Below are 13,408 nucleotides of genomic sequence, written 5' to 3'. Positions count from 1 at the left end.
CGCTCTTATCCAGAGCGACTTACAGGTGCAATTAGGGTTAAGTGCCTTGCTCAAGTGCACATCGACAGATTTTTCACCTAGTCGGCTCGGGGATTAGAACCAGCGACCTTTCGGTTACTGGCACAACGCTCTTAACCACTAAGCTACCTGCCGCCCATGTGATGCCATTGACATGTCACACTTCTAAAAGAGTCATTGAAGCTCAGAAAGGGGGGACAGTCCATAAGCTTAGCCCTCTAACATCAAAGTCCCCATCCACAACCTTTGGTGTAGTCAGTTCTCTCTCAACGCCCTCTTTCGGTGACAGACAAGCCCCCTGGTAGTGACCTGCTGTATAATGGCCAGCCAGTGTCTTGAAAGACACCCCGTTGGTGGCATACATTTGAACCCACTCTCCTTTATCCATGTCATACTCCAACTGTGAGCCTCCACTTTTTCAACATGTCACGGTAGGCAACCCTGAACTTTACAGACTGCTGGGAGAGGTCCATCAAAAGAACAATGGGCAACATGGAACACATATGCTAGAGTAATTGTTGTTGTTGTTGTTGTTGTTGTTTTTGTTGTTGTTTTTCTTAGACGGGAGAGCAGCAGCAACGACCCCAGAGAAGTTTTCAAATCCACCCGAGGTTTGTAAGCTGGAGTCCAATAACTTCTCTGCTAGGTCCACCTTGGACCCACCAGTCTCTAGGGAGTGTAGGATATCCAATATCTCTCTCCGTGTCATGCACATCACGTCAGCATCAGGACCAGGAAATGATGTACCGCGTTTCAAATGAATGGCACTCAAGACTTTACATGCTGATTTTAATTTCAATGAGCTCAGTGCAATGATCGGGTGGCATCCTTCAATTTATTTTGTTACCCCAACGAGCAGCAAGTGTTGACACTGCGACAGGTCAGAGAACGTGATATCTATGTATACTTGAAAAATTGTTCGTAAGCTTTCGTTGGTTGCCTGTAGTTGTTTTTCCAAGATCTCTATGATGGCTGGGTTTGTGCTGAACCTTGTGTAGAGGTGTTCGCGCTGAGTCCATTGGAGGGCTCTGTCCTGGGTTTGTCCCCAGTCTGCGACAAGGCGAGTAGCGCCGCGGTCCTGTCCATATTCTTTAGAACAGCCTCCATGTGGCGCTATCTGCTCTCAGAATATCTGCACGTGAGGTCCTGGTGTCGTGGTGTTCACATTTTTGTCTTTGGAAATGTTAAAACGTTGTTTGAAATGATGTTAAAGTTTGTTATGAAACGTTTTGTGTTTTAAACCTCTTTCTCTCTTCTTTCCCCCACAAGTTGGGTTGTTACTAGTTACCACAGCCACAAAGTCATAAGCCCCACCTATTTCTACAATTTATCTTCTTAAACTTAAATCTAACCTTAACCACACTGCTAACCTTATGCCTAACAAAAAGCAAATTTTAGTTTTCATGAATTTTTTAGATATATAGCCAGACTTTGTGGCTGTGGTAATTAGTGGACACCCCACAAGGTGGTGTTGTGGAGTGAACTTTCGGGTATGGGGGAACGCGTCACAGTCACTTCAAAATAAAAGCTAATAAATTCAAAATAAAAGTTCTGTAAATCGTACAACCTGCCCGATATAATAGAATAGAACACATGTATTGTCCTTCAAGAATAAAATTGTTTTCCCATGTGAGTTTTCACTTTAACATTTGTATTTATTACTGAATATGTGTGTAGATTTTAGAATAACAAATCTATTCAAATCTAAATCTAGTCAAATCTAAATCTAGTCACTGTATTGTGTAACTTTCAGTGAATTCACTCGAGCAATTGCAATAAATAAAACTACACATTGGCTGGGCCAATTAATGCACTTCCACTTAAGCATCTAGCTAATTGCAGTCTTGCGCACGAACGAGTTGCAGGGAGAGAGGAGGAGTGCAGGGAGAGAGAGGGCGAAGAAGAACGCAGCATAACATTCCCACCCAGTCCAGCATGACTGATCATAAACGTCCCTTCTATCCGCGGGACAGCAGCGACTGTGGTACAGGTTTTCAGAGACAGAGATGCATTGCCCGATCTACCCACTGTGTTCGGCGACAGACCGTAGGCTAGGCTAGGCTAGAAAAGCATGAATATAGAACGCACTGAGGAGCAAAGAGACGACTCGAGAGAACGGTAACGGTCTGGATAGAAGAGTTACTTTGAAGAGGGTGAGTGAAAGAAACATGGGACAGTTGATTGCGTGCTCTGATTGATGCTCTAGAATACCTTTTGGGATGATTTTATACATGCATTTACGATTCTTCCCCAAATATATTATTGCATTTGCTGCAAACTTTGTAAAATATTTATTCTAATAATATTTAGAATAAATAAGAATGCATGATGATACACTCACTTTTTCAACAATGCATCTATTGTGATTTGTATTTATTTATTAAACTTCAAAGTTGAGGAAAAAAGCTTGATCAATAGCCTATTGAGTACAGCCATGGTTTCACACAGTAGTCTTATGCTCAGTGGCATTCTTCTTCTATATAGCTTACAGTGGAAGTGGACAGTGTCAAAAACTCAATATGCTAATATATAGGCTGATTTATTCAAAAGATCACTTCAGAGTAGTTGACTAGAATCCTTCTCTTCTTATTTTTAAACGAGACCCGATAACATTTCTCTGGCCAACAAGCTGCCTTGTGTGTGTGGAGTCAGTTAGTCAGTCGACTTGTTTTGCAGAAGAACCTATAACTCAACTGCTGCCCAACTTTTAATGAAGTTCATATGAATAACTTCAAATGCATTATTTTTTTATCATGCAAGAATAGCTATGTTGTTTTCTCATCTAACTGTCAGTTTTCATAAAATGTCAGACATTTCTTATTTTTATAGTGTGTGTGTGTGTGTGCGTGCGTGCGTGCGTGCGTGTGTGTGTGTATGTGTGTGTGTGCGTGCCTGTGTTTCAATGCCATTTTAAATTGGCTGAACTAGATGTCAAACTGTTGTGGTTTGGTTCCTTTTATGAGTAGCAGGAATAGAAACTGTAAATGAGGAGACAGCTTTGAAATGTTACTACAGTTGTAAAAATGAAAAAATGCATAATGACATTAACACATGCACTGACATTAAAAGAGACAAACACAGTTTAAAACCATTTTCAGAACCTCACAAACCGTTTTCAGAAGCTCCTTTTGGCTACTGTAGTGGGCATACTTCAATCATAAAGGCACTGTAGCTGTTAAAATAAGTTAATAATAATAATAATATGGCGTTTAGCAGACGCTTTTATCCAAAGCGACTTACAGTCACGTGCGCATACATTTTTTACGTATGGGTGGTCCCGGGGATCGAACCCACTACCCTGGTGTTACAAGCGCCGTGCTCTACCAATTGAGCTGTCATTGAGCTGTCATTGAGCTGTCATGTATTTATTTATTTACATACACTACCAGTCAAAAGTTTGAACACGCCTACTCATTCAAGGGTTTTTCTTTTTATTTTGACAACTTTTTTTACATTGTAGAATAATAGTGAAGACATTAAAACTATGAAATACCACATATGGAATCATGTTGTAACCACAAAAAGTACTAAACAAATCAAAAGTTTGCACACTCTTGGCATTCTCTCAACCAGCTTCATGAGGTAGTCACCTGGAATGCATTTTAATTAACAGGTGGGCCTTCTTAAAAGTTCATTTGTGGAATTTCTTTCCTTCTTAATGCGTTTGAGCCAATCAGTTGTGTTGTGACAAGGTAGGGGGGTATACAGAAGATAGCCCTATTTGGTAAAAGACCAAGTCCATATTATGTCAAGAACAACTCAAATAAGCAAAGAGAAACGACAGTCCATCATTACTTTAAGACATGAAAGTCAGTCTATACGGAACATTTCATGAACTTTGAAAGTTTCTTCAAGTACAGTCGCAAAAACCATCAAGCGCTATGATGAAACTGGCTCATGAGGACCGCACAGGAATGGAAGACCCAGAGTTACCCTGCTGCAGAGGATAAGTTCATTAGAGTTACCAGCCTCAGAAATTGCAGCCCAAATAAATGCTTCACTGAGTTCAAGTCACAGACACATCTCAACATCAACTGTTCAGAGGGGATGGTGTGAATCAGGCCTTCATAGTCGGATTGCTGCAAAGAAACCACTACTAAAGGACACCAATAAGAAGAAGAGACCTGCTTGGGCCAAGAAACACGAGCAATGGACATTAGACCGGTGGAAATGTGTCATTTGGTCTAGAGTCCAAATTGGAGATTTTTAGTTCCAACCGCCGTGTCTTTGTGAGACGCGGTGTGGGTGAACGGATGATTTCCGCATGGAGGAGGAGGTGTTATGGAGTGGGGGTGCTTTGCTGGTGACACTGTCTGTGATTTATTTAGAATTCAAGGCACACTTAACCAGCATGGCTACCACAGCATTCTACAGCGATATGCCATCCCATCTGGTTTGGGTTTAGTGGGACTATCATTTGTTTTTCAACAGGACAATGACCCAACACACCTCCAGGCTGTGTAAGGGCTATTTGACCAAGAAGGAGAGTGATGGAGTGCTGCATCAGATGACCTGGCCTCCACAATCCCCCGACCTCAACCCAATTGAGATGGTTTGGGATGAGTCGGACGGCAGAGTGAAGGAAAAGCAGCCAACAAGTACTCAGCATATGTGGGAACTCCGTCAAGACTGTTGGAAAGCATTCCAGGTGAAGCTGGTTGAGGGAATGCCAAGTGTGCAAAGCTGTCATCAAGGCAAAGGGTGGCTATTTGAAGAATCTCAAATTTAAATTATATTTTGATTTGTTTAACACTTTCTTTGGTTACTTCATGATTCCATATGTGTTATTTCATAGTTTTGATGTCTTCACTATTATTCTACAATGAAGGAAATAGTCAAAATAAAGAAAAAACCCTTGAATCAGTAGGTGTGTCCAACCTTTGACTGGTGCTGTATGCCTAATATATGTATTCCCTTTTATCGATTGAAAAACAAAACCAAATGTTTTGTCATAGTTTATACAACATATTATTTTTAAAGGAATAATATAATGAGTTTATTCAGTCATATGGAATGTGTATTATAAAAATATAAATATAATGGTATTTTCCATAGACTCAATAAATATTATGGTATTATCCAAGGCCTCACCACCTACACTGATACCCTGACGTCCATTTATTGTCTGGGACCAGCCCAGGACAGAGACACCCAGAACGCTTAGAAACAGCATGCCATTTGATTTCCCAATAATCCTTTATAATCTGTATCAATGTAAGATGCCTAACTTGTACCATGATGCAATGTCTATGGCTGATGCTGTATGCCACTTCATTGCAGAGAACTGTATACCTTTCACTCAATAAGATGCAGTTTTTTTTTTTTTATAAGGATATCATAAAATGAATAACATTCTTGGAATGTGCAGAAACATATTTCACATTTTTCATGATTTTTCTATACAGCCAACGGTGGTCTATCTATTTCGCAAGATGTGTCAGAACACTGTGCAGTACTACATTACATTATAACGTTATGATGACATTTTGATACGGTAATGCTTCATGATAATATCCAGTAGCCTGTGAGTCAGTGTTTGTCTACAGCAGAATACCCAGCCTGGTCTCATTGACCAAACGTAACATAGGTATGTTACATTTGGTACGGTTACATAAGAAAGAGGGTTACTTAAGGCAAAAACAAACATCATCTATCAACCCAAAGGTTGCGTATTTGAAACTCATCATGGACCATTTTTGCTAATTAATGAATTAGTTATTAGTAATTAATTAATTATATTTTTGCGACTACTTACTACTTTTTATCTACTTTGCAACAAAGTAATGCACACCATACGAAACGTAACATATCATACTAATTGGAGTGTCCCCGGTTGTACGTTTACTATGTTAACGTCTACCCCTGAGTCCAGGTTGGAATACCTCCTGAATGTTGTTGACCCGAGCTGTTTGCAGATCAGTTTACTGTTGTGGAGGTGAGAGGTGAGAGGTGAGAGGTGAGAGGAGAGGGCAGTGAGGGTTGGTAGACAACAGCCAGCCGGAGTGGCTTGTGGAGGACTATGAGAGGTTAGAGACAGCGTGGCAGTGGGACTGAGGGAGGCTGAAGGGCAGTGAAGGTTAGAGAGGTAGAGAGAGAGTTTAGAGAGATTAGAGAGAGAGAGAGGTTAGAGAGACCGCTAGATTAGAGAGAGGGATTAGAGAGACAGAGATTAGAGAGAGAGAGAGATTAAAGAGAGGTTAGAGTGAGAGGGCAGAGAGGTTAGAGAGACAGAGATTAGAGACAGCGGTTAGAGAGAGAGGTTAGAGAGATTAGAGAGAGGTTAGAGAGATTGGAGAGAGAGGTTATAGAGACGGAGGTTAGAGAGAGTGGTTAGCGAAATTAGAGAGAGGTTAGAGAGATTAGAGAGCAAGATTACAGATAGAGAGGTTAGAGATAACTGTTAGAGAGACATAGATTAGAGAGGGAGGTTAGAGAGAGAGGTTAGAGAGACAGAGAGATAAGAGAGAGGTTAGAGAAACAGAGAGATTAGAATGGTTAGAGAGAGAGAGGTGAGAGAGACATAGATTAGAGAGAGAGTTTAGAGAGACAGATAGATTAGAGAGAGAGGTTAAAACAGAGCGATTAGAGAGATTAGAGAGGCTACATAGAGAAATATTAGAGAGAGGTTAGAGAGACAGAGAGATTATATAGAGAAATTAGAAAGACACAGAGATTAGAGAGAGGCTAGAGAGAGAGAGAGAGAGAGAGAGAGAGAGAGAGGTTAGAGAGACAGAGAGATTAGAGAGAGAAGTTAGAAAGACACAGATTAGAGAGAGAGAGCAAGAGGTTAGAGGAGGCAGGTAGCTTAGTGGTTAAGAGCGTTGTGCCAGTAACCGAAAGGTCGCTGGTTCTAATCCCCGAGCCAACTAGGTGAAAAATCTGTCGATGTGCCCTTGAGCAAGGCACTTAACCCTACTTGCTCCTGTAATTCGCTCTGGATAAGAGCGTCTGCTAAATGACTTAAATGTAGAGAGAGAGAGAGATTAGAGACAGAGGTTAGAGAGATTGGAGAGAGATTGGAGAGAGCGGTTAAAGAGACAGAAAGGAGAGAGAGGTTATAGAGAGAGAGGTTATAGAGAGAGAGGTTATAGAGAGAGAGGCTATAGAGAGAGGTTATAGAGAGAGGCTATAGAGAGAGGTTAGAGAGAGAGGTTAGAGAGAGAGGTTAGAGAGACAGACAGATGAGAGAGAGGTTAGAGATACAGAGAGATTAGAGAGGTTAGAGAGACAGAGAGTTTAGAGAGAGAGATATTAGAGAGAGGTTAGGTTAGAGACAGAGAGATTAGACAGAGAGGTTAGAGACAGAGATATTAGAGAGAGGTTAGGTTAGAGACAATGACGGAGTCCATCCAAATAATGTTGGCTCCTGTCCACCCATTTCAAGGCTGCGTTGACAATGATTTATCAGTGACCCAAGACCAGCTGAGTTAATCCTTACCATTGTGTCACTGAGATGTCATAACGCTGCAGCAAATGTACATTATCCCAGGGGCGTTGGCAGACACAATGTAAGTACCTTACTTTATGTCCCCCTAACTGTCCTGAATGCCTCGGCTGATCCTACAGCTATTGTATACAGTAATCATGAGCCTATGAACCAGAGTAATACTGTTAGCACTGAGACGGTGTGCCCTAGTAGGAAGTCCACTGTGTGCAGCTCACCCTGCACTATCAGCTCAAATATAAATAACATGGGCATGTCTACTTCGGATAAGCTTCCCAGTAAAGCAATAAAAACAATCAAGCATCCCAGAAAAGTGCTGAAAATAGCTCATATTAACATATGTAACCTAAAATACAAGGTTCATGAAGTCAATAACTTGCTAGTAACAGATTACATTAATACATTAATCTCTGAAACTCACTTAGATAATTCCTTTCATGATACAGTGGTAGCAATACATGGTAATAACATCTGCAGAAAATACAGAAATGCCAACGGTGGAGGTGTTGCGGTCTGTATTCCTAACCACATTCCTGTAAAGCTTAGAGAGGATCTCATATTAAATACTGTTGAAGGAATATGGCTACAGGTTAATCTGCCTCACCTAAAGCCCATTCTGGTGGGAAGCTGCTATAGACCACCAAGTGCTAACAGTCAGTATCTGGATAACGTGTGAAATGCTTGATAATGTATGAGATATCAACAGAGAGGTATATTTTCTGGGTGATTTCAATATTGACTGGCTTTCATCAAGCTGCCCACTGAAGAAAAAGCTTCAAGCTATAACCAGTGCCTGCAACCTGGTTCAGGTTATCAGTCAACCTACCAGGGTAGTTACAAACAGCACAGGAATGAAATCATCAACATGTATTGATCACATCTTTACTAATGCTGCAGAAATGTGCTTTAAAGCAATATCCAAATCCATTGGATGTAGTGATTACAATATAGTAGCCATATCTAGGAAAACCAAAGTTCCAAAGGCTGGGCCTAATATAGTATACAGTGGGGGAAAAAAGTATTTAGTCAGCCACCAATTGTGCAAGTTCTCCCACTTAAAAAGATGAGAGAGGCCTGTAATTTTCATCATAGGTACACGTCAACTATCACAGACAAATTGAGAAAAGAAATCCAGAAAATCACATTGTAGGATTTTTTATGAATTTATTTGCAAATTATGGTGGAAAATAAGTATTTGGTCACCTACAAACAAGCAAGATTTCTGGCTCTCACAGACCTGTAACTTCTTCTTTAAGAGGCTCCTCTGTCCTCCACTCGTTACCTGTATTAATGGCACCTGTTTGAACTTGTTATCAGTATAAAAGACACCTGTCCACAACCTCAAACAGTCACACTCCAAACTCCACTATGGCCAAGACCAAAGAGCTGTCAAAGGACACCAGAAACAAAATTGTAGACCTGCACCAGGCTGGGAAGACTGAATCTGCAATAGGTAAGCAGCTTGGTTTGAAGAAATCAACTGTGGGAGCAATTATTAGGAAATGGAAGACATACAAAACCACTGATAATCTCCCTCGATCTGGGGCTCCACGCAAGATCTCACCCGTGGGGTCAAAATGATCACAAGAACGGTGAGCAAAAATCCCAGAACCACACGGGGGACCTAGTGAATGACCTGCAGAGAGCTGGGACCAAAGTAACAAAGCCTACCATCAGTAACACACTACGCGCAGGGACTCAAATCCTGCAGTGCCAGACGTGTCCCCTGCTTAAGCCAGTACATGTCCAGGCCCGTCTGAAGTTTGTTAGAGTGCATTTGGATGATCCAGAAGAGGATTGGGAGAATGTCATATGGTCAGATGAAACCAAAATAGAACTTTTTGGTAAAAAACTAAACCTCGTCGTGTTTGGGAGGACAAAGAATGCTGAGTTGCATCCAAAGAACACCATACCTACTGTGAAGCATGGGGGGTGAAACATCATGCTTTGGGGCTGTTTTTTCTGCAAAGGGACCAGGACGACTGATCCGTGTAAAGGAAAGAATGAATGGGGCCATGTATCGTAGAGATTTTGAGTGAAAACTCTCCCTTCCATCAGCAAGGGCATTGAAGATGAAACGTGGCTGGGTCTTTCAGCATGACAATGATCCCAAACACACCGCCCGGGCAACGAAGGAGTGGCTTCGTAAGAAGCATTTCAAGGTCCTGGAGTGGCCTAGCCAGTCTCCAGATCTAAACCCCATAGAAAATCTTTGGAGGTGTCACACTCTGGCTCCGGGACTGTGTGTTAGAGCTAGGGTGTATTTCATTTGGTGGTGTTGGGTTGGGTGAGTTTCATTTGTTTTGTGTCTAGGTGTGATTGGTCTATGACTCCCAATCGGAGGTAACGAGTGTCAGCTGTCGGCTCGTTATCTCTGATTGGGAGCCATATATATTCTGTGTGTTTTCTCCGTTGGTTTGTGGGTTATTGTTCCTTGTTCCAGGTTCAGTATTTTTGTCTGTTGGACTTCACTATCGTCTTTTGTTGTTTTTCCGTGGTTGCTTTATTTAATAAAGTCATCATGTTCACTCGCAACGCTGCGTATTGGTCCGCTCCTTTAGACGATCGTGACAGGAGGGAGTTGAAAGTCTGTGTTGCCCAACGACAGCCCCAAAACATCACTGCTCTAGAGGAGATCTGCATGGAGGAATGGGCCAAAATACCAGCAACAGTGTGTGAAAACCTTGTGAAGACTTACAGAATATGTTTGACCTGTGTCATTGCCAACAAAGGGTATATAACAAAGTATTGAGAAACTTTTGTTATTGACCAAATACTTATTTTCCACCATAATTTGCAAATAAATTCATTCAAATCCTACAATGTGATTTTCTGGATTTTTTAGATAGAGGGATGATAGCAGACAATATTGCCTCTCCTATTTGCCATATCTTCAATTTAAGCCTACTAGAAAGTGTGTGCCCTCAGGCCTGGAGGCAGAAACTCAAACAGGAAGTACCCGTGCTAAGGTATATTCAACACTGGTCTGACCAATTGGAATCCATGCTTCAAGATTGTTTTGATCACACGGACTGGGATATGTTCTGGGTAGCCTCCAAGAATAATATTGACGAATACACAGATACGGTGACTGAGTTCATCAGGAAGTGCATAGGAGATGTTGTACCCACCGTGACTATTAAAACCTACCCAAACAGAAACCGTGGATAGATGGCAGCATTAGCGCAAAACTGAAAGCGCGAACCACAGCATTTAACCACGGCAAGGTGACTGGGAATATGGCGGAATACAAACAATGTAGTTATTCCCTGCGTAAGGGAATCAAACAGGCAAAACGTCAGTAAAGAGACTAAGTGGAGTCGCAATTCAATGGCTCAGACACGAGACGTATGTGGCAGGGTCTACAGACAATCACGGACTGTGATGAAAGGGAAAACCAGCCACGTCGCGGACACCAACGTCTTGGTAAACACCTTCTTCGCCCGCTTTGAGAATAACACAGTGCCACCGACACGGCCCGCTACCAAGGACTGTGGGCTCTCCTTCTCCGTGGCCGACGTGAGTAAGACATTTAAGCGTGTTAACCCTCGAAAGGCTGCCGGCCCAGACGGCATCCCTAGCCGGGTCCTCAGAGCATGCGCAGACCAGCTGGCTGGAGTGTTTACGGACATATTCAATCTCTCCCTATCCCAGTCTGCTGTCCCCACTTGCTTCAAGATGTCCACCATTGTTCCTGTACCCAAAAAAGCAAAGGTAACTGAACTAAATGACTATCGCCCCGTAGCACTCACTTCTGTCATCATGAAGTGCTTTGAGAGGCTAGTTAAGGATCATATCACGTCTACCTTACCTGTCACCCTAGACCCACTTCAATTTGCTTACCGCCCCAATAGATCCACCGACGATGCAATCCCCATCGCCATCGCACTGCACACTACCCTATCCCATCTGGACAAGAGGAATACCTATGTAAGAATGATGTTCATTGACAATAGCTCAGCATTCAACACCATAGTACCCTCCAAGCTCATCATTAAGCTTAGGGCCCTAGGTCTGAACCCCGCCCTGGCAACTGGGTCCTGGACTTCCTGACAGGCCCGCCCCAGGTGGTGAATGTAGGAAACAACACCTCCACTTCGCTGATCCTCAACACAGCGGCCTCACAAGTGTGAGTACTCCTGTTCACCATGACTGCGTGCCACGCACGCTCCAACTCAATCATCAAGTTTGCAGACGACACAAAAGTAGTTGGCCCGATTACACAACAATGACAAGACAACCTACAGTGAGGAGGTAAAGCCCTGGGAGAGGTGCCAGGAAAATAACCTCTCACTCAACGTCCAACAAAACAAAGGAGCAACAGCGCCTCTTCAACCTCAGGAGGCTGAAGAAATTTGGCTTGGCCCCTAAAACCCTTACAAATGTTTACAGCTGCACAATTGAGAGCATCCTGTCGGGCTGTATCACCGCCTGGTACGGTAACTACACCGCCCGCAACCGCAGGGCTCTCCAGTGGGTGGTGCGGTCTGCCCAACGCATCACCGGGGGCAAACTACCTGCCCTTCAGGACACCTACAGCACCCGATGTCACAGGAAGGCCAAAAAAAGAATCAAGGACATCAACCACCCGAGCCACGGCCTGTTCACCCCGCTATCATCCAGAAAGCGAAGTCAGTACAGGTGCATCAAAGCTGGGACCAAGAGACTGAAAAACTGCTTCTATCTCAAGGCCATCAGACTGTTAAATAGCCATCACTAGCCGGCTTTCACCCAGTTACGCAACCCTGCACCTTAGAGGCTGCTGCCCTACATACATAGACTTGGAATCACTGGCCACTTTAATAATGGAACACTAGTCATTTTAATAATGTTTACATACTGCTTTACTCATCTCATATGTATATACAGTATTCTATTCTGCTGTATTTTAGAATTTTAGTCAATGCCACTCAAACATTGCTCAATCTAATATTTATATATTTCTTAATTCCATTATTTTACATTTAGATGTGTGTGTATTGTTGTGAATTGTTAGATATTACTGCACTGTTGGAGCTAGTAACACAAGCATTTCGCTCCACCCGCAATAACATCTGCAAAATATACTATTTGATTTGATTTGATTGGCTGAGAGAAATGTATGATAAAAAGATTGTGGGGGCTGTTTTGTTAGACTTCAGTGCAGCTTTTGACATTATCGATCGTAGTCTGTTGCTGGAAAAACGTATGTGTTATGGCTTTACACCCCTGCTATAATGTGGATAAAGAGTTACCTGTCTAACAGAACACAGAGGGTGTTCTTTAATGGAATCAGGAATTCTCCAGGTCAGCTGTCTAGGCCCTTACATTTTTTCAGTCTTTACTAACGACATGCCACTGGATTTGAGTAAAAGCCTTTGTGTCTATGAATGCGGATGACTCAACACTATACAAGTCAGCTACTACAGCAACTGAAATGACTGCAACACTTAACAAAGAGCTGCAGTTAGTTTCAGAATGGGTGGCAAGGAATAAGTTAGTCCTAAATATTTCAAAACTAAAAGCATTGTATTTGGGGACAAATCATTCACTAAACCCTAAACCTCAACTAAATCTTGGAGTAACCCAGGATTGTAAACTGTCATGTCAAAAGTGATACAACAGTAGCTAAGATGGGGAGAAGTCTGTCCATAATAAAGCGCTCCTCTGCCTTCTTAACAACACTATCAACAAGGCAGGTCCTACAGGCCCTAGTTTTGTCGCACCTGGACTACTGTTCAGTCGTGTGGTCAGGTGCCACAAAGAGGGACTTAGGAAAATTACAATTGGCTCAGAACAGGGGAGCACGGCTGGCCCTTAAAAGTACGCGGAGAGCTAACATTAATGATATGCATGACAATCTCTCGTGGCTCAAAGTGGAGGAGAGATTGACTTCATCACTACTTATTTTTGTAAGAAGTGTTGACAAACTGAATACACTGAGCTGTCTGTTTGAAACTACTAGTA

The 13,408-nt window shown here is 42.4% G+C and overlaps 1 pseudogene; it reads right to left on the bottom strand.

Moving 5' to 3' along the window:
* Nucleotides 1–202: 202 nt before the first annotated feature.
* On the bottom strand, nt 203–1,125 carry LOC121531471 (annotated as a pseudogene).
* Nucleotides 1,126–13,408: the final 12,283 nt, after the last annotated feature.

Source organism: Coregonus clupeaformis, unplaced genomic scaffold (genome assembly GCF_020615455.1).
Source record: "Coregonus clupeaformis isolate EN_2021a unplaced genomic scaffold, ASM2061545v1 scaf2694, whole genome shotgun sequence".
Taxonomy (NCBI): Eukaryota; Metazoa; Chordata; class Actinopteri; order Salmoniformes; family Salmonidae; genus Coregonus; species Coregonus clupeaformis.
The sequence above is the reverse complement of the archived record's forward strand: the minus strand, read 5'-3'. Positions and strand labels throughout refer to the sequence as shown.